The 17,698-nt window shown below is 49.6% G+C and overlaps 11 non-coding genes across 11 annotated transcripts; all 11 read left to right on the forward strand.

Moving 5' to 3' along the window:
- Nucleotides 1–5,915: 5,915 nt before the first annotated feature.
- On the forward strand, nucleotides 5,916–5,987 carry TRNAM-CAU (transfer RNA methionine (anticodon CAU)). The gene has a single exon. It is a non-coding gene; the product is annotated as a tRNA-Met (tRNA).
- A 2,249-nt stretch (nucleotides 5,988–8,236) lies between these two features.
- Nucleotides 8,237–8,308, forward strand: TRNAM-CAU (transfer RNA methionine (anticodon CAU)). Its single transcript has one exon. It is a non-coding gene; the product is annotated as a tRNA-Met (tRNA).
- Nucleotides 8,309–8,639: 331 nt separating this feature from the next.
- TRNAG-UCC (transfer RNA glycine (anticodon UCC)) lies at nucleotides 8,640–8,711 on the forward strand. Its single transcript has one exon. It is a non-coding gene; the product is annotated as a tRNA-Gly (tRNA).
- A 3,314-nt stretch (nucleotides 8,712–12,025) lies between these two features.
- Nucleotides 12,026–12,097, forward strand: TRNAM-CAU (transfer RNA methionine (anticodon CAU)). Its single transcript has one exon. It is a non-coding gene; the product is annotated as a tRNA-Met (tRNA).
- Nucleotides 12,098–12,428: 331 nt separating this feature from the next.
- TRNAG-UCC (transfer RNA glycine (anticodon UCC)) lies at nucleotides 12,429–12,500 on the forward strand. Its single transcript has one exon. It is a non-coding gene; the product is annotated as a tRNA-Gly (tRNA).
- Nucleotides 12,501–13,673: 1,173 nt separating this feature from the next.
- TRNAG-UCC (transfer RNA glycine (anticodon UCC)) lies at nucleotides 13,674–13,745 on the forward strand. Its single transcript has one exon. It is a non-coding gene; the product is annotated as a tRNA-Gly (tRNA).
- A 778-nt stretch (nucleotides 13,746–14,523) lies between these two features.
- On the forward strand, nucleotides 14,524–14,595 carry TRNAM-CAU (transfer RNA methionine (anticodon CAU)). The gene has a single exon. It is a non-coding gene; the product is annotated as a tRNA-Met (tRNA).
- A 331-nt stretch (nucleotides 14,596–14,926) lies between these two features.
- On the forward strand, nucleotides 14,927–14,998 carry TRNAG-UCC (transfer RNA glycine (anticodon UCC)). Its single transcript has one exon. It is a non-coding gene; the product is annotated as a tRNA-Gly (tRNA).
- Nucleotides 14,999–16,183: 1,185 nt separating this feature from the next.
- TRNAG-UCC (transfer RNA glycine (anticodon UCC)) lies at nucleotides 16,184–16,255 on the forward strand. Its single transcript has one exon. It is a non-coding gene; the product is annotated as a tRNA-Gly (tRNA).
- Nucleotides 16,256–16,844: 589 nt separating this feature from the next.
- TRNAM-CAU (transfer RNA methionine (anticodon CAU)) lies at nucleotides 16,845–16,916 on the forward strand. The gene has a single exon. It is a non-coding gene; the product is annotated as a tRNA-Met (tRNA).
- Nucleotides 16,917–17,247: 331 nt separating this feature from the next.
- Nucleotides 17,248–17,319, forward strand: TRNAG-UCC (transfer RNA glycine (anticodon UCC)). Its single transcript has one exon. It is a non-coding gene; the product is annotated as a tRNA-Gly (tRNA).
- The last annotated feature ends 379 nt before the right edge of the window (nucleotides 17,320–17,698 follow it).

The raw sequence follows: 17,698 nt of genomic DNA on the forward strand, positions 1-17,698 counted from the left end.
CAGCCCAGCCAACAAAATGTACTGTTCAATCAAACCAAACTTAAAACCAAGCTCCTTTTTTAAGGGGTCCCGGGGAAATGTTGGGCTGACCGGCAAGACCTCATGATGCGAACTGCTTCTGCGTCAAACGCAAGCTTTTTTCATTCCCAGCCAATGACTTATTCTTATTTCTAAGGGGCGCTCCATCAGATAGCCCAGACAGGCAGGCGTTGGTGGTATAGTGGTGAGCATAGCTGCCTTCCAAGCAGTTGACCCGGGTTTGATTCCCGGCCAACGCAGATCAAATCTTTAAATTGTTCAAAATGCATTTTTTGGAAATCAGACTCATGCTGAAAGCAAAGCTGACACACTTTTCGTGAAAATCAAAACCCCATCCAGGAAAGGTTCTTGCATCCTAGTTTCTGCAACTGTCTATCGGTGAGGGGATTGAAGCGAGCAGGGCTCCTGGCCCCTCCCCGACAAAATGCAATGTCATTCCTTGAACTTGCTGCCTCGTTCCACTCTTGCGCTAAATAGGAGAGGGTCCCAGCCCAGCCAACAAAATGTACTGTTCAATCAAACCAAACTTAAAACCAAGCTCCTTTTTTAAGGGGTCCCGGGGAAATGTTGGGCTGACCGGCAAGACCTCATGATGCGAACTGCTTCTGCGTCAAACGCAAGCTTTTTTCATTCCCAGCCAATGACTTATTCTTATTCTTATTCTTATTCTAGAGAAATGAGGCCTGTCTGCAAAAGGCCATGGGATGGGAGTGCGTGGTTACAGGTTGTTTGGCTTTGTAAGGCCTACTGCCCGCTTCACTCGAAACTGGGTCTAGGGTTGTCGGTTTGTAGGCTGTAAAAGCCCAGAAAAGCTCTTGTTCTCCAACCAGCAGAGTGGCGCAGCGGAAGCGTGCAGGGCCCATAACCCAGAGGTCGATGGATCGAAACCATCCTCTGCTAACTTTTTTCAAATTATGTTTTTGTGTCATGGCATTAGGGCACAAAGAGCTGTAAGTGCCTGGATGCAATGTCATTCCTTGAACTTGCTGCCTCGTTCCACTCTTGCGCTAAATAGGAGAGGGTCCCAGCCCAGCCAACAAAATGTACTGTTCAATCAAACCAAACTTAAAACCAAGCTCCTTTTTTAAGGGGTCCCGGGGAAATGTTGGGCTGACCGGCAAGACCTCATGATGCGAACTGCTTCTGGGTCAAACGCAAGCTTTTTTCATTCCCAGCCAATGACTTATTCTTATTTCTGAGGGGCGCTCCATCACATAGCCCAGACAGGCAGGCGTTGGTGGTATAGTGGTGAGCATAGCTGCCTTCCAAGCAGTTGACCCGGGTTCGATTCCCGGCCAACGTAGATCAAATCTTTAAATTGTTCAAAATGCATTTTTGGGAAATCAGACTCATGCTGAAAGCAAAGCTGACACACTTTTCGCGAAAATCAAAACCCCATCCAGGAAAGGTTCTTGCATCCTAGTTTCTGCAACTGTCTATCGGTGAGGGGATTGAAGCGAGCAGGGCTCCTGGCCCCTCCCCGACAAAGCCCTGACGAAGGCCTGACAAAGGCCTATTCGCCTTGCCCTGACGGGCAAAGGTCCCAGCAGGCCACCGAGCACAGCACCTCAGCCTATTAGAGTGAGGTTTCAGGATCTCTCTCATCCTGTAAACCAACATACTGAGGAAGGTGAAACGTGTGGCTGCGCTCCTCACATGCTGAAGCAGCAGCAGCCCTTTCCCTGAAGCAAAGTTCCTTCATTCCTCCCCCCCATAACCCTTAGCAGGGGATTTATGGTAATTGAGTTGAGTTTCCAAACTGGCCCTTCCTTCCTTCCTTCACATATCTGCCAGCTCGAGAAGGCTTGTTTTGTTGCACCTGGGAAGTAAAGTATCTACTTGCGAGAGAGAGAGAATGAGAGAGAGAGACAGAGAGAGAGAGACAGAGAGAGAAGGGGAAGGGGTGTTGGCAGTTAGGGTGTGAGCTAGAGAAATGAGGCCTGTCTGCAAAAGGCCATGGGATGGGAGTGCGTGGTTGCAGTTTGTTTGGCTTTGTAAGGCCTACTGCCCGCTTCACTCGAAACTGGGTCTAGGGTTGTCGGTTTGTAGGCTGTAAAAGCCCAGAAAAGCTTTTGTTCTCCAACCAGCAGAGTGGCGCAGCGGAAGCATGCTGGGCCCATAACCCAGAGGTCGATGGATCGAAACCATCCTCTGCTAAGTTTTTTCAAATTATGTTTTTGTGTCATGGCATTAGGGCACAAAGAGCTGTAAGTGCCTGGATGCAATGTCATTCCTTGAACTTGCTGCCTCGTTCCACTCTTGCGCTAAATAGGAGAGGGTCCCAGCCCAACCAACAAAATGTACTGTTCAATCAAACCAAACCTAAAACCAAGCTCCTTTTTTAAGGGGTCCCGGGGAAATGTTGGGCTGACCGGCAAGACCTCATGATGCGAACTGCTTCTGCGTCAAACGCAAGCTTTTTTCATTCCCAGCCAATGACTTATTCTTGTTTCTAAGGGGCGCTTCATCAGATAGTCCATACAGGCAGGCGTTGGTGGTATAGTGGTGAGCATAGCTGCCTTCCAAGCAGTTGACCCTCCAAGCAGTTGACCAGGGTTCGATTCCCGGCCAACACAGATCAAATCTTTAAATTGTTCAAAATGCATTTTTTGGAAATCAGACTCATGCTGAAAGCAAAGCTGACACGCTTTTCGCGAAAATCAAAACCCCATCCAGGAAAGGTTCTTGCATCCTAGTTTCTGCAACTGTCTATCGGTGAGGGGATTGAAGCGAGCAGGGCTCCTGGCCCCTCCCCGACAAAGCCCTGACGAAGGCCTGACAAAGGCCTATTCGCCTTGCCCTGACGGGCAAAGGTCCCAGCAGGCCACCGAGCACAGCACCTCAGCCTATTAGAGTGAGGTTTCAGGATCTCTCTCATCCTGTAAACCAACATACTGAGGAAGGTGAAACGTGTGGCTGCGCTCCTCACATGCTGAAGCAGCAGCAGCCCTTTCCCTGAAGCAAAGTTCCTTCATTCCTCCCTCCCATAACCCTTAGCAGGGGATTTATGGTAATTGAGTTGAGTTTCCAAACTGGCCCTTCCTTCCTTCCTTCCCATATCTGCCAGCTCGAGAAGGCTTGTTTTGTTGCACCTGGGAAGTAAAGTATCTATTTGCGAGAGAGAGAGAATGAGAGAGAGAGACAGAGAGAGAGAGACAGAGAGAGAAGGGGAAGGGGTGTTGGCAGTTAGGGTGTGAGCTAGAGAAATGAGGCCTGTCTGCAAAAGGCCATGGGATGGGAGTGCGTGGTTGCAGGTTGTTTGGCTTTGTAAGGCCTACTGCCCGCTTCACTCGAAACTGGGTCTAGGGTTGTCGGTTTGTAGGCTGTAAAAGCCCAGAAAAGCTCTTGTTCTCCAACCAGCAGAGTGGCGCAGCGGAAGCGTGCTGGGCCCATAACCCAGAGGTCGATGGATCCAAACCATCTTCTGCTAAGTTTTTTCAAATTATGTTTTTGTGTCATGGCATTAGGGCACAAAGAGCTGTAAGTGCCTGGATGCAATGTCATTCCTTGAACTTGCTGCCTCGTTCCACTCTTGCGCTAAATAGGAGAGGGTCCCAGCCCAGCCAACAAAATGTACTGTTCAATCAAACCAAACTTAAAACCAAGCTCCTTTTTTAAGGGGTCCCGGGGAAATGTTGGGCTGACCGGCAAGACCTCATGATGCGAACTGCTTCTGCGTCAAACGCAAGCTTTTTTCATTCCCAGCCAATGACTTATTCTTATTTCTAAGGGGCGCTCCATCACATAGCCCAGACAGGCAGGCGTTGGTGGTATAGTGGTGAGCATAGCTGCCTTCCAAGCAGTTGTCGCGGGTTCGATTCCCCGCAAACGCAGATCAAATCTTTAAATTGTTCGAAATGCATTTTTGGGAATTCAGACTCATGCTGAAAGCAAAGCTGACACACTTTTTTCGCGAAAATCAAAACCCCATCCAGGAAAGGTTCTTGCATCCTAGTTTCCGCAACTGTCTATCGGTGAGGGGATTGAAGCGAGCAGGGCTCCTGGCCCCTCCCCGACAAAGCCCTGACGAAGGCCTGACAAAGGCCTATTCGCCTTGCCCTGACGGGCAAAGGTCCCAGCAGGCCACCAAGCACAGCACCTCAGCCTATTAGAGTGAGGTTTCAGGATCTCTCTCATCCTGTAAACCAACATACTGAGGAAGGTGAAACGTGTGGCTGCGCTCCTCACATGCTGAAGCAGCAGCAGCCCTTTCCCTGAAGCAAAGTTCCTTCATTCCTCCCTCCCATAACCCTTAGCAGGGGATTTATGGTAATTGAGTTGAGTTTCCAAACTGGCCCTTCCTTCCTTCCTTCCCATATCTGCCAGCTCGAGAAGGCTTGTTTTGTTGCACCTGGGAAGTAAAGTATCTATTTGCGAGAGAGAGAGAATGAGAGAGAGAGACAGAGAGAGAGAGACAGAGAGAGAAGGGGAAGGGGTGTTGGCAGTTAGGGTGTGAGCTAGAGAAATGAGGCCTGTCTGCAAAAGGCCATGGGATGGGAGTGCGTGGTTGCAGGTTGTTTGGCTTTGTAAGGCCTACTGCCCGCTTCACTCGAAACTGGGTCTAGGGTTGTCGGTTTGTAGGCTGTAAAAGCCCAGAAAAGCTTTTGTTCTCCAAACAGCAGAGTGGCGCAGCGGAAGCGTGCTGGGACCATAACCCAGAGGTCGATGGATCGAAACCATCCTCTGCTAAGTTTTTTCAAATTATGTTTTTGTGTCATGGCATTAGGGCACAAAGAGCTGTAAGTGCCTGGATGCAATGTCATTCCTTGAACTTGCTGCCTCGTTCCACTCTTGCGCTAAATAGGAGAGGGTCCCAGCCCAGCCAACAAAATGTACTGTTCAATCAAACCAAACTTAAAACCAAGCTCCTTTTTTAAGGGGTCCCTGGGAAATGTTGGGCTGACCGGCAAGACCTCATGATGCGAACTGCTTCTGCGTCAAACGCAAGCTTTTTTCATTCCCAGCCAATGACTTATTCTTATTTCTAAGGGGCACTCCATCAGATAGCCCAGACAGGCAGGCGTTGGTGGTATAGTGGTGAGCATAGCTGCCTTCCAAGCAGTTGACCCGGGTTCGATTCCTGGCCAACGCAGATCAAATCTTTAAATTGTTCAAAATGCATTTTTTGGAAATCAGACTCATGCTGAAAGCAAAGCTGACACACTTTTCGTGAAAATCATAACCCCATCCAGGAAAGGTTCTTGCATCCTAGTTTCTGCAACTGTCTATCGGTGAGGGGATTGAAGCAAGCAGGGCTCCTGGCCCTTCCCCGACAAAGGCCTGACGAAGGCCTGACAAAGGCCTATTCGCCTTGCCCTGACGGGCAAAGGTCCCAGCAGGCCACCGAGCACAGCACCTCAGCCTATTAGAGTGAGGTTTCAGGATCTCTCTCATCCTGTAAACCAACATACTGAGGAAGGTGAAACGTGTGGCTGTGCTCCTCACATGCTGAAGCAGCAGCAGCCCTTTCCCTGAAGCAAAGTTCCTTCATTCCTCCCTCCCATAACCCTTAGCAGGGGATTTATGGTAATTGAGTTGAGTTTCCAAACTGGCCCTTCCTTCCTTCCTTCCCATATCTGCCAGCTCGAGAAGGCTTGTTTTGTTGCACCTGGGAAGTAAAGTATCTATTTGCGAGAGAGAGAGAGAATGAGAGAGAGAGACAGAGAGAGGGAGACAGAGAGAGAAGGGGAAGGGGTGTTGGCAGTTAGGGTGTGAGCTAGAGAAATGAGGCCTGTCTGCAAAAGGCCATGGGATGGGAGTGCGTGGTTGCAGGTTGTTTGGCTTTGTAAGGCCTACTGCCCGCTTCACTCGAAACTGGGTCTATGGTTGTCGGTTTGTAGGCTGTAAAAGCCCAGAAAAGCTCTTGTTCTCCAACCAGCAGAGTGGCGCAGCGGAAGCGTGCTGGGCCCATAACCCAGAGGTCGATGGATCGAAACCATCCTCTGCTAACTTTTTTCAAATTATGTTTTTGTGTCATGGCATTAGGGCACAAAGAGCTGTAAGTGCCTGGATGCAATGTCATTCCTTGAACTTGCTGCCTCGTTCCACTCTTGCGCTAAATAAGAGAGGGTCCCAGCCCAGCCAACAAAATGTACTGTTCAATCAAACCAAACTTAAAACCAAGCTCCTTTTTTAAGGGGTCCCGGGGAAATGTTGGGCTGACCGGCAAGACCTCATGATGCGAACTGCTTCTGCGTCAAACGCAAGCTTTTTTCATTCCCAGCCAATGACTTATTCTTATTTCTAAGGGGCGCTCCATCAGATAGCCCAGACAGGCAGGCGTTGGTGGTATAGTGGTGAGCATAGCTGCCTTCCAAGCAGTTGACCCGGGTTCCATTCCCGGCCAACGCAGATCAAATCTTTAAATTGTTCAAAATGCATTTTTTGGAAATCAGACTCATGCTGAAAGCAAAGCTGACACACTTTTCGCGAAAATCAAAACCCCATCCAGGAAAGGTTCTTGCATCCTAGTTTCTGCAACTGTCTATCGGTGAGGGGATTGAAGCGAGCAGGGCTCCTGGCCCCTCCCCGACAAAGCCCTGACGAAGGCCTGACAAAGGCCTATTCGCCTTGCCCTGACGGGCAAAGGTCCCAGCAGGCCACCGAGCACAGCACCTCAGCCTATTAGAGTGAGGTTTCAGGATCTCTCTCATCCTGTAAACCAACATACTGAGGAAGGTGAAACGTGTGGCTGCGCTCCTCACATGCTGAAGCAGCAGCAGCCCTTTCCCTGAAGCAAAGTTCCTTCATTCCTCCCCCCCATAACCCTTAGCAGGGGATTTATGGTAATTGAGTTGAGTTTCCAAACTGGCCCTTCCTTCCTTCCTTCACATATCTGCCAGCTCGAGAAGGCTTGTTTTGTTGCACCTGGGAAGTAAAGTATCTACTTGCGAGAGAGAGAGAATGAGAGAGAGAGACAGAGAGAGAGAGACAGAGAGAGAAGGGGAAGGGGTGTTGGCAGTTAGGGTGTGAGCTAGAGAAATGAGGCCTGTCTGCAAAAGGCCATGGGATGGGAGTGCGTGGTTGCAGTTTGTTTGGCTTTGTAAGGCCTACTGCCCGCTTCACTCGAAACTGGGTCTAGGGTTGTCGGTTTGTAGGCTGTAAAAGCCCAGAAAAGCTTTTGTTCTCCAACCAGCAGAGTGGCGCAGCGGAAGCATGCTGGGCCCATAACCCAGAGGTCGATGGATCGAAACCATCCTCTGCTAAGTTTTTTCAAATTATGTTTTTGTGTCATGGCATTAGGGCACAAAGAGCTGTAAGTGCCTGGATGCAATGTCATTCCTTGAACTTGCTGCCTCGTTCCACTCTTGCGCTAAATAGGAGAGGGTCCCAGCCCAACCAACAAAATGTACTGTTCAATCAAACCAAACCTAAAACCAAGCTCCTTTTTTAAGGGGTCCCGGGGAAATGTTGGGCTGACCGGCAAGACCTCATGATGCGAACTGCTTCTGCGTCAAACGCAAGCTTTTTTCATTCCCAGCCAATGACTTATTCTTATTTCTAAGGGGCGCTTCATCAGATAGTCCAGACAGGCAGGCGTTGGTGGTATAGTGGTGAGCATAGCTGCCTTCCAAGCAGTTGACCCGGGTTCCATTCCCGGCCAACGCAGATCAAATCTTTAAATTGTTCAAAATGCATTTTTTGGAAATCAGACTCATGCTGAAAGCAAAGCTGACACACTTTTCGTGAAAATCAAAACCCCATCCAGGAAAGGTTCTTGCATCCTAGTTTCTGCAACTGTCTATCGGTGAGGGGATTGAAGCGAGCAGGGCTCCTGGCCCCTCCCCGACAAAATGCAATGTCATTCCTTGAACTTGCTGCCTCGTTCCACTCTTGCGCTAAATAGGAGAGGGTCCCAGCCCAGCCAACAAAATGTACTGTTCAATCAAACCAAACTTAAAACCAAGCTCCTTTTTTAAGGGGTCCCGGGGAAATGTTGGGCTGACCGGCAAGACCTCATGATGCGAACTGCTTCTGCGTCAAACGCAAGCTTTTTTCATTCCCAGCCAATGACTTATTCTTATTCTTATTCTTATTCTAGAGAAATGAGGCCTGTCTGCAAAAGGCCATGGGATGGGAGTGCGTGGTTACAGGTTGTTTGGCTTTGTAAGGCCTACTGCCCGCTTCACTCGAAACTGGGTCTAGGGTTGTCGGTTTGTAGGCTGTAAAAGCCCAGAAAAGCTCTTGTTCTCCAACCAGCAGAGTGGCGCAGCGGAAGCGTGCTGGGCCCATAACCCAGAGGTCGATGGATCGAAACCATCCTCTGCTAAGTTTTTTCAAATTATGTTTTTGTGTCATGGCATTAGGGCACAAAGAGCTGTAAGTGCCTGGATGCAATGTCATTCCTTGAACTTGCTGCCTCGTTCCACTCTTGCGCTAAATAGGAGAGGGTCCCAGCCCAGCCAACAAAATGTACTGTTCAATCAAACCAAACTTAAAACCAAGCTCCTTTTTTAAGGGGTCCCGGGGAAATGTTGGGCTGACCGGCAAGACCTCATGATGCGAACTGCTTCTTGGTCAAACGCAAGCTTTTTTCATTCCCAGCCAATGACTTATTCTTATTTCTGAGGGGCGCTCCATCACATAGCCCAGACAGGCAGGCGTTGGTGGTATAGTGGTGAGCATAGCTGCCTTCCAAGCAGTTGACCCGGGTTCGATTCCCGGCCAACGCAGATCAAATCTTTAAATTGTTCAAAATGCATTTTTGGGAAATCAGACTCATGCTGAAAGCAAAGCTGACACACTTTTCGCGAAAATCAAAACCCCATCCAGGAAAGGTTCTTGCATCCTAGTTTCTGCAACTGTCTATCGGTGAGGGGATTGAAGCGAGCAGGGCTCCTGGCCCCTCCCCGACAAAGCCCTGACGAAGGCCTGACAAAGGCCTATTCGCCTTGCCCTGACGGGCAAAGGTCCCAGCAGGCCACCGAGCACAGCACCTCAGCCTATTAGAGTGAGGTTTCAGGATCTCTCTCATCCTGTAAACCAACATACTGAGGAAGGTGAAACGTGTGGCTGCGCTCCTCACATGCTGAAGCAGCAGCAGCCCTTTCCCTGAAGCAAAGTTCCTTCATTCCTCCCCCCCATAACCCTTAGCAGGGGATTTATGGTAATTGAGTTGAGTTTCCAAACTGGCCCTTCCTTCCTTCCTTCACATATCTGCCAGCTCGAGAAGGCTTGTTTTGTTGCACCTGGGAAGTAAAGTATCTATTTGCGAGAGAGAGAGAATGAGAGAGAGAGACAGAGAGAGAGAGACAGAGAGAGAAGGGGAAGGGGTGTTGGCAGTTAGGGTGTGAGCTAGAGAAATGAGGCCTGTCTGCAAAAGGCCATGGGATGGGAGTGCGTGGTTGCAGTTTGTTTGGCTTTGTAAGGCCTACTGCCCGCTTCACTCGAAACTGGGTCTAGGGTTGTCGGTTTGTAGGCTGTAAAAGCCCAGAAAAGCTCTTGTTCTCCAACAAGCAGAGTGGCGCAGCGGAAGCGTGCTGGGCCCATAACCCAGAGGTCGATGTATCGAAACCATCCTCTGCTAAGTTTTTTCAAATTATGTTTTTGTGTCATGGCATTAGGGCACAAAGAGCTGTAAGTGCCTGGATGCAATGTCATTCCTTGAACTTGCTGCCTCGTTCCACTCTTGCGCTAAATAGGAGAGGGTCCCAGCCCAACCAACAAAATGTACTGTTCAATCAAACCAAACTTAAAACCAAGCTCCATTTTTAAGGGGTCCCGGGGAAATGTTGGGCTGACCGGCAAGACCTCATGATGCGAACTGCTTCTGCGTCAAACGCAAGCTTTTTTCATTCCCAGCCAATGACTTATTCTTATTTCTAAGGGGCGCTTCATCAGATAGTCCATACAGGCAGGCGTTGGTGGTATAGTGGTGAGCATAGCTGCCTTCCAAGCAGTTGACCCTCCAAGCAGTTGACCCGGGTTCGATTCCCGGCCAACACAGATCAAATCTTTAAATTGTTCAAAATGCATTTTTTGGAAATCAGACTCATGCTGAAAGCAAAGCTGACACGCTTTTCGCGAAAATCAAAACCCCATCCAGGAAAGGTTCTTGCATCCTAGTTTCTGCAACTGTCTATCGGTGAGGGGATTGAAGCGAGCAGGGCTCCTGGCCCCTCCCCCACAAAGCCCTGACGAAGGCCTGACAAAGGCCTATTCGCCTTGCCCTGACGGGCAAAGGTCCCAGCAGGCCACCGAGCACAGCACCTCAGCCTATTAGAGTGAGGTTTCAGGATCTCTCTCATCCTGTAAACCAACATACTGAGGAAGGTGAAACGTGTGGCTGCGCTCCTCACATGCTGAAGCAGCAGCAGCCCTTTCCCTGAAGCAAAGTTCCTTCATTCCTCCCTCCCATAACCCTTAGCAGGGGATTTATGGTAATTGAGTTGAGTTTCCAAACTGGCCCTTCCTTCCTTCCTTCCCATATCTGCCAGCTCGAGAAGGCTTGTTTTGTTGCACCTGGGAAGTAAAGTATCTATTTGCGAGAGAGAGAGAATGAGAGAGAGAGACAGAGAGAGAGAGACAGAGAGAGAAGGGGAAGGGGTGTTGGCAGTTAGGGTGTGAGCTAGAGAAATGAGGCCTGTCTGCAAAAGGCCATGGGATGGGAGTGCGTGGTTGCAGGTTGTTTGGCTTTGTAAGGCCTACTGCCCGCTTCACTCGAAACTGGGTCTAGGGTTGTCGGTTTGTAGGCTGTAAAAGCCCAGAAAAGCTCTTGTTCTCCAACCAGCAGAGTGGCGCAGCGGAAGCGTGCTGGGCCCATAACCCAGAGGTCGATGGATCCAAAACATCCTCTGCTAAGTTTTTTCAAATTATGTTTTTGTGTCATGGCATTAGGGCACAAAGAGCTGTAAGTGCCTGGATGCAATGTCATTCCTTGAACTTGCTGCCTCGTTCCACTCTTGCGCTAAATAGGAGAGGGTCCCAGCCCAGCCAACAAAATGTACTGTTCAATCAAACCAAACTTAAAACCAAGCTCCTTTTTTAAGGGGTCCCGGGGAAATGTTGGGCTGACCGGCAAGACCTCATGATGCGAACTGCTTCTGCGTCAAACGCAAGCTTTTTTCATTCCCAGCCAATGACTTATTCTTATTTCTAAGGGGCGCTCCATCACATAGCCCAGACAGGCAGGCGTTGGTGGTATAGTGGTGAGCATAGCTGCCTTCCAAGCAGTTGTCGCGGGTTCGATTCCCCGCAAACGCAGATCAAATCTTTAAATTGTTCAAAATGCATTTTTTGGAAATCAGACTCATGCTGAAAGCAAAGCTGACACACTTTTCGTGAAAATCAAAACCCCATCCAGGAAAGGTTCTTGCATCCTAGTTTCTGCAACTGTCTATCGGTGAGGGGATTGAAGCAAGCAGGGCTCCTGGCCCTTCCCCGACAAAGGCCTGACGAAGGCCTGACAAAGGCCTATTCGCCTTGCCCTGACGGGCAAAGGTCCCAGCAGGCCACCGAGCACAGCACCTCAGCCTATTAGAGTGAGGTTTCAGGATCTCTCTCATCCTGTAAACCAACATACTGAGGAAGGTGAAACGTGTGGCTGTGCTCCTCACATGCTGAAGCAGCAGCAGCCCTTTCCCTGAAGCAAAGTTCCTTCATTCCTCCCTCCCATAACCCTTAGCAGGGGATTTATGGTAATTGAGTTGAGTTTCCAAACTGGCCCTTCCTTCCTTCCTTCCCATATCTGCCAGCTCGAGAAGGCTTGTTTTGTTGCACCTGGGAAGTAAAGTATCTATTTGCGAGAGAGAGAGAGAATGAGAGAGAGAGACAGAGAGAGGGAGACAGAGAGAGAAGGGGAAGGGGTGTTGGCAGTTAGGGTGTGAGCTAGAGAAATGAGGCCTGTCTGCAAAAGGCCATGGGATGGGAGTGCGTGGTTGCAGGTTGTTTGGCTTTGTAAGGCCTACTGCCCGCTTCACTCGAAACTGGGTCTATGGTTGTCGGTTTGTAGGCTGTAAAAGCCCAGAAAAGCTCTTGTTCTCCAACCAGCAGAGTGGCGCAGCGGAAGCGTGCTGGGCCCATAACCCAGAGGTCGATGGATCGAAACCATCCTCTGCTAACTTTTTTCAAATTATGTTTTTGTGTCATGGCATTAGGGCACAAAGAGCTGTAAGTGCCTGGATGCAATGTCATTCCTTGAACTTGCTGCCTCGTTCCACTCTTGCGCTAAATAAGAGAGGGTCCCAGCCCAGCCAACAAAATGTACTGTTCAATCAAACCAAACTTAAAACCAAGCTCCTTTTTTAAGGGGTCCCGGGGAAATGTTGGGCTGACCGGCAAGACCTCATGATGCGAACTGCTTCTGCGTCAAACGCAAGCTTTTTTCATTCCCAGCCAATGACTTATTCTTATTTCTAAGGGGCGCTCCATCAGAAAGCCCAGACAGGCAGGCGTTGGTGGTATAGTGGTGAGCATAGCTGCCTTCCAAGCAGTTGACCCGGGTTCGATTCCCGGCCAACGCAGATCAAATCTTTAAATTGTTCAAAATGCATTTTTTGGAAATCAGACTCATGCTGAAAGCAAAGCTGACACACTTTTCGTGAAAATCAAAACCCCATCCAGGAAAGGTTCTTGCATCCTAGTTTCTGCAACTGTCTATCGGTGAGGGGATTGAAGCGAGCAGGGCTCCTGGCCCCTCCCCGACAAAGGCCTGACAAAGGCCTATTCGCCTTGCCCTGACGGGCAAAGGTCCCAGCAGGCCACCGAGCACAGCACCTCAGCCTATTAGAGTGAGGTTTCAGGATCTCTCTCATCCTGTAAACCAACATACTGAGGAAGGTGAAACGTGTGGCTGTGCTCCTCACATGCTGAAGCAGCAGCAGCCCTTTCCCTGAAGCAAAGTTCCTTCATTCCTCCCTCCCATAACCCTTAGCAGGGGATTTATGGTAATTGAGTTGAGTTTCCAAACTGGCCCTTCCTTCCTTCCTTCCCATATCTGCCAGCTCGAGAAGGCTTGTTTTGTTGCACCTGGGAAGTAAAGTATCTATTTGCGAGAGAGAGAGAATGAGAGAGAGAGACAGAGAGAGAGAGACAGAGAGAGAAGGGGAAGGGGTGTTGGCAGTTAGGGTGTGAGCTAGAGAAATGAGGCCTGTCTGCAAAAGGCCATGGGATGGGAGTGCGTGGTTGCAGGTTGTTTGGCTTTGTAAGGCCTACTGCCCGCTTCACTCGAAACTGGGTCTAGGGTTGTCGGTTTGTAGGCTGTAAAAGCCCAGAAAAGCTCTTGTTCTCCAACCAGCAGAGTGGTGCAGCGGAAGCGTGCTGGGCCCATAACCCAGAGGTCGATGGATCGAAACCATCCTCTGCTAAGTTTTTTCAAATTATGTTTTTGTGTCATGGCATTAGGGCACAAAGAGCTGTAAGTGCCTGGATGCAATGTCATTCCTTGAACTTGCTGCCTCGTTCCACTCTTGCGCTAAATAGGAGAGGGTCCCAGCCCAGCCAATAAAATGTACTGTTCAATCAAACCAAACTTAAACCAAGCTCCTTTTTTAAGGGGTCCCGGGGAAATGTTGGGCTGACAGGCAAGACCTCATGATGCGAACTGCTTCTGCGTCAAACGCAAGCTTTTTTCATTCCCAGCCAATGACTTATTCTTATTTCTAAGGGGCGCTCCATCAGATAGCCCAGACAGGCAGGCGTTGGTGGTATAGTGGTGAGCATAGCTGCCTTCCAAGCAGTTGACCCGGGTTCGATTCCCGGCCAACGCAATCTTTAAATTGTTCAAAATGCATTTTTTGGAAATCAGACTCATGCTGAAAGCAAAGCTGACACACTTTTCGTGAAAATCAAAACCCCATCCAGGAAAGGTTCTTGCATCCTAGTTTCTGCAACTGTCTATCGGTGAGGGGATTGAAGCAAGCAGGGCTCCTGGCCCTTCCCCGACAAAGCCCTGACGAAGGCCTGACAAAGGCCTATTCGCCTTGCCCTGACGGGCAAAGGTCCCAGCAGGCCACCGAGCACAGCACCTCAGCCTATTAGAGTGAGGTTTCAGGATCTCTCTCATCCTGTAAACCAACATACTGAGGAAGGTGAAACGTGTGGCTGCGCTCCTCACATGCTGAAGCAGCAGCAGCCCTTTCCCTGAAGCAAAGTTCCTTCATTCCTCCCTCCCATAACCCTTAGCAGGGGATTTATGGTAATTGAGTTGAGTTTCCAAACTGGCCCTTCCTTCCTTCCTTCCCATATCTGCCAGCTCGAGAAGGCTTGTTTTGTTGCACCTGGGAAGTAAAGTATCTATTTGCGAGAGAGAGAGAGAATGAGAGAGAGAGACAGAGAGAGGGAGACAGAGAGAGAAGGGGAAGGGGTGTTGGCAGTTAGGGTGTGAGCTAGAGAAATGAGGCCTGTCTGCAAAAGGCCATGGGATGGGAGTGCGTGGTTGCAGGTTGTTTGGCTTTGTAAGGCCTACTGCCCGCTTCACTCGAAACTGGGTCTATGGTTGTCGGTTTGTAGGCTGTAAAAGCCCAGAAAAGCTCTTGTACTCCAACCAGCAGAGTGGCGCAGCGGAAGCGTGCTGGGCCCATAACCCAGAGGTCGATGGATCGAAACCATCCTCTGCTAACTTTTTTCAAATTATGTTTTTGTGTCATGGCATTAGGGCACAAAGAGCTGTAAGTGCCTGGATGCAATGTCATTCCTTGAACTTGCTGCCTCGTTCCACTCTTGCGCTAAATAAGAGAGGGTCCCAGCCCAGCCAACAAAATGTACTGTTCAATCAAACCAAACTTAAAACCAAGCTCCTTTTTTAAGGGGTCCCGGGGAAATGTTGGGCTGACCGGCAAGACCTCATGATGCGAACTGCTTCTGCGTCAAACGCAAGCTTTTTTCATTCCCAGCCAATGACTTATTCTTATTTCTAAGGGGCGCTCCATCAGATAGCCCAGACAGGCAGGCGTTGGTGGTATAGTGGTGAGCATAGCTGCCTTCCAAGCAGTTGACCCGGGTTCGATTCCCGGCCAACGCAGATCAAATCTTTAAATTGTTCAAAATGCATTTTTGGGAAATCAGACTCATGCTGAAAGCAAAGCTGACACACTTTTCGCGAAAATCAAAACCCCATCCAGGAAAGGTTCTTGCATCCTAGTTTCTGCAACTGTCTATCGGTGAGGGGATTGAAGCGAGCAGGGCTCCTGGCCCCTCCCCGACAAAGCCCTGACGAAGGCCTGACAAAGGCCTATTCGCCTTGCCCTGACGGGCAAAGGTCCCAGCAGGCCACCGAGCACAGCACCTCAGCCTATTAGAGTGAGGTTTCAGGATCTCTCTCATCCTGTAAACCAACATACTGAGGAAGGTGAAACGTGTGGCTGCGCTCCTCACATGCTGAAGCAGCAGCAGCCCTTTCCCTGAAGCAAAGTTCCTTCATTCCTCACTCCCATAACCCTTAGCAGGGGATTTATGGTAATTGAGTTGAGTTTCCAAACTGGCCCTTCCTTCCTTCCTTCCCATATCTGCCAGCTCGAGAAGGCTTGTTTTGTTGCACCTGGGAAGTAAAGTATCTATTTGCGAGAGAGAGAGAATGAGAGAGAGAGACAGAGAGAGAGAGACAGCGAGAGAAGGGGAAGGGGTGTTGGCAGTTAGGGTGTGAGCTAGAGAAATGAGGCCTGTCTGCAAAAGGCCATGGGATGGGAGTGCGTAGTTGCAGGTTGTTTGGCTTTGTAAGGCCTACTGCCCGCTTCACTCGAAACTGGGTCTAGGGTTGTCTGTTTGTAGGCTGTAAAAGCCCAGAAAAGCTCTTGTTCTCCAACCAGCAGAGTGGCGCAGCGGAAGCGTGCTGGGCCCATAACCCAGCGGTCGATGGATCGAAACCATCCTCTGCTAAGTTTTTTCAAATTATGTTTTTGTGTCATGGCATTAGGGCACAAAGAGCTGTAAGTGCCTGGATGCAATGTCATTCCTTGAACTTGCTGCCTCGTTCCACTCTTGCGCTAAATAGGAGAGGGTCCCAGCCCAGCCAACAAAATGTACTGTTCAATCAAACCAAACTTAAAACCAAGCTCCTTTTTTAAGGGGTCCCGGGGAAATGTTGGGCTGACCGGCAAGACCTCATGATGCGAACTGCTTCTGCGTCAAACGCAAGCTTTTTTCATTCCCAGCCAATGACTTATTCTTATTTCTAAGGGGCGCTCCATCAGATAGCCCAGACAGGCAGGCGTTGGTGGTATAGTGGTGAGCATAGCTGCCTTCCAAGCAGTTGACCCGGGTTCGATTCCCGGCCAACGCAGATCAAATCTTTAAATTGTTCAAAATGCATTTTTTGGAAATCAGACTCATGCTGAAAGCAAAGCTGACACACTTTTCGTGAAAATCAAAACCCCATCCAGGAAAGGTTCTTGCATCCTAGTTTCTGCAACTGTCTATCGGTGAGGGGATTGAAGCGAGCAGGGCTCCTGGCCCCTCCCCGACAAAATGCAATGTCATTCCTTGAACTTGCTGCCTCGTTCCACTCTTGCGCTAAATAGGAGAGGGTCCCAGCCCAGCCAACAAAATGTACTGTTCAATCAAACCAAACTTAAAACCAAGCTCCTTTTTTAAGGGGTCCCGGGGAAATGTTGGGCTGACCGGCAAGACCTCATGATGCGAACTGCTTCTGCGTCAAACGCAAGCTTTTTTCATTCCCAGCCAATGACTTATTCTTATTCTTATTCTTATTCTAGAGAAATGAGGCCTGTCTGCAAAAGGCCATGGGATGGGAGTGCGTGGTTACAGGTTGTTTGGCTTTGTAAGGCCTACTGCCCGCTTCACTCGAAACTGGGTCTAGGGTTGTCGGTTTGTAGGCTGTAAAAGCCCAGAAAAGCTCTTGTTCTCCAACCAGCAGAGTGGCGCAGCGGAAGCGTGCTGGGCCCATAACCCAGAGGTCGATGGATCGAAACCATCCTCTGCTAAGTTTTTTCAAATTATGTTTTTGTGTCATGGCATTAGGGCACAAAGAGCTGTAAGTGCCTGGATGCAATGTCATTCCTTGAACTTGCTGCCTCGTTCCACTCTTGCGCTAAATAGGAGAGGGTCCCAGCCCAGCCAACAAAATGTACTGTTCAATCAAACCAAACTTAAAACCAAGCTCCTTTTTTAAGGGGTCCCGGGGAAATGTTGGGCTGACCGGCAAGACCTCATGATGCGAACTGCTTCTGGGTCAAACGCAAGCTTTTTTCATTCCCAGCCAATGACTTATTCTTATTTCTGAGGGGCGCTCCATCACATAGCCCAGACAGGCAGGCGTTGGTGGTATAGTGGTGAGCATAGCTGCCTTCCAAGCAGTTGACCCGGGTTCGATTCCCGGCCAACGCAGATCAAATCTTTAAATTGTTCAAAATGCATTTTTGGGAAATCAGACTCATGCTGAAAGCAAAGCTGACACACTTTTCGCGAAAATCAAAACCCCATCCAGGAAAGGTTCTTGCATCCTAGTTTCTGCAACTGTCTATCGGTGAGGGGATTGAAGCGAGCAGGGCTCCTGGCCCCTCCCCGACAAAGCCCTGACGAAGGCCTGACAAAGGCCTATTCGCCTTGCCCTGACGGGCAAAGGTCCCAGCAGGCCACCGAGCACAGCACCTCAGCCTATTAGAGTGAGGTTTCAGGATCTCTCTCATCCTGTAAACCAACATACTGAGGAAGGTGAAACGTGTGGCTGCGCTCCTCACATGCTGAAGCAGCAGCAGCCCTTTCC

Source organism: Ambystoma mexicanum, chromosome 6q (genome assembly GCF_040938575.1).
Source record: "Ambystoma mexicanum isolate Mex_15411 chromosome 6q, UKY_AmexF1_1, whole genome shotgun sequence".
NCBI lineage: Eukaryota > Metazoa > Chordata > Amphibia > Caudata > Ambystomatidae > Ambystoma > Ambystoma mexicanum.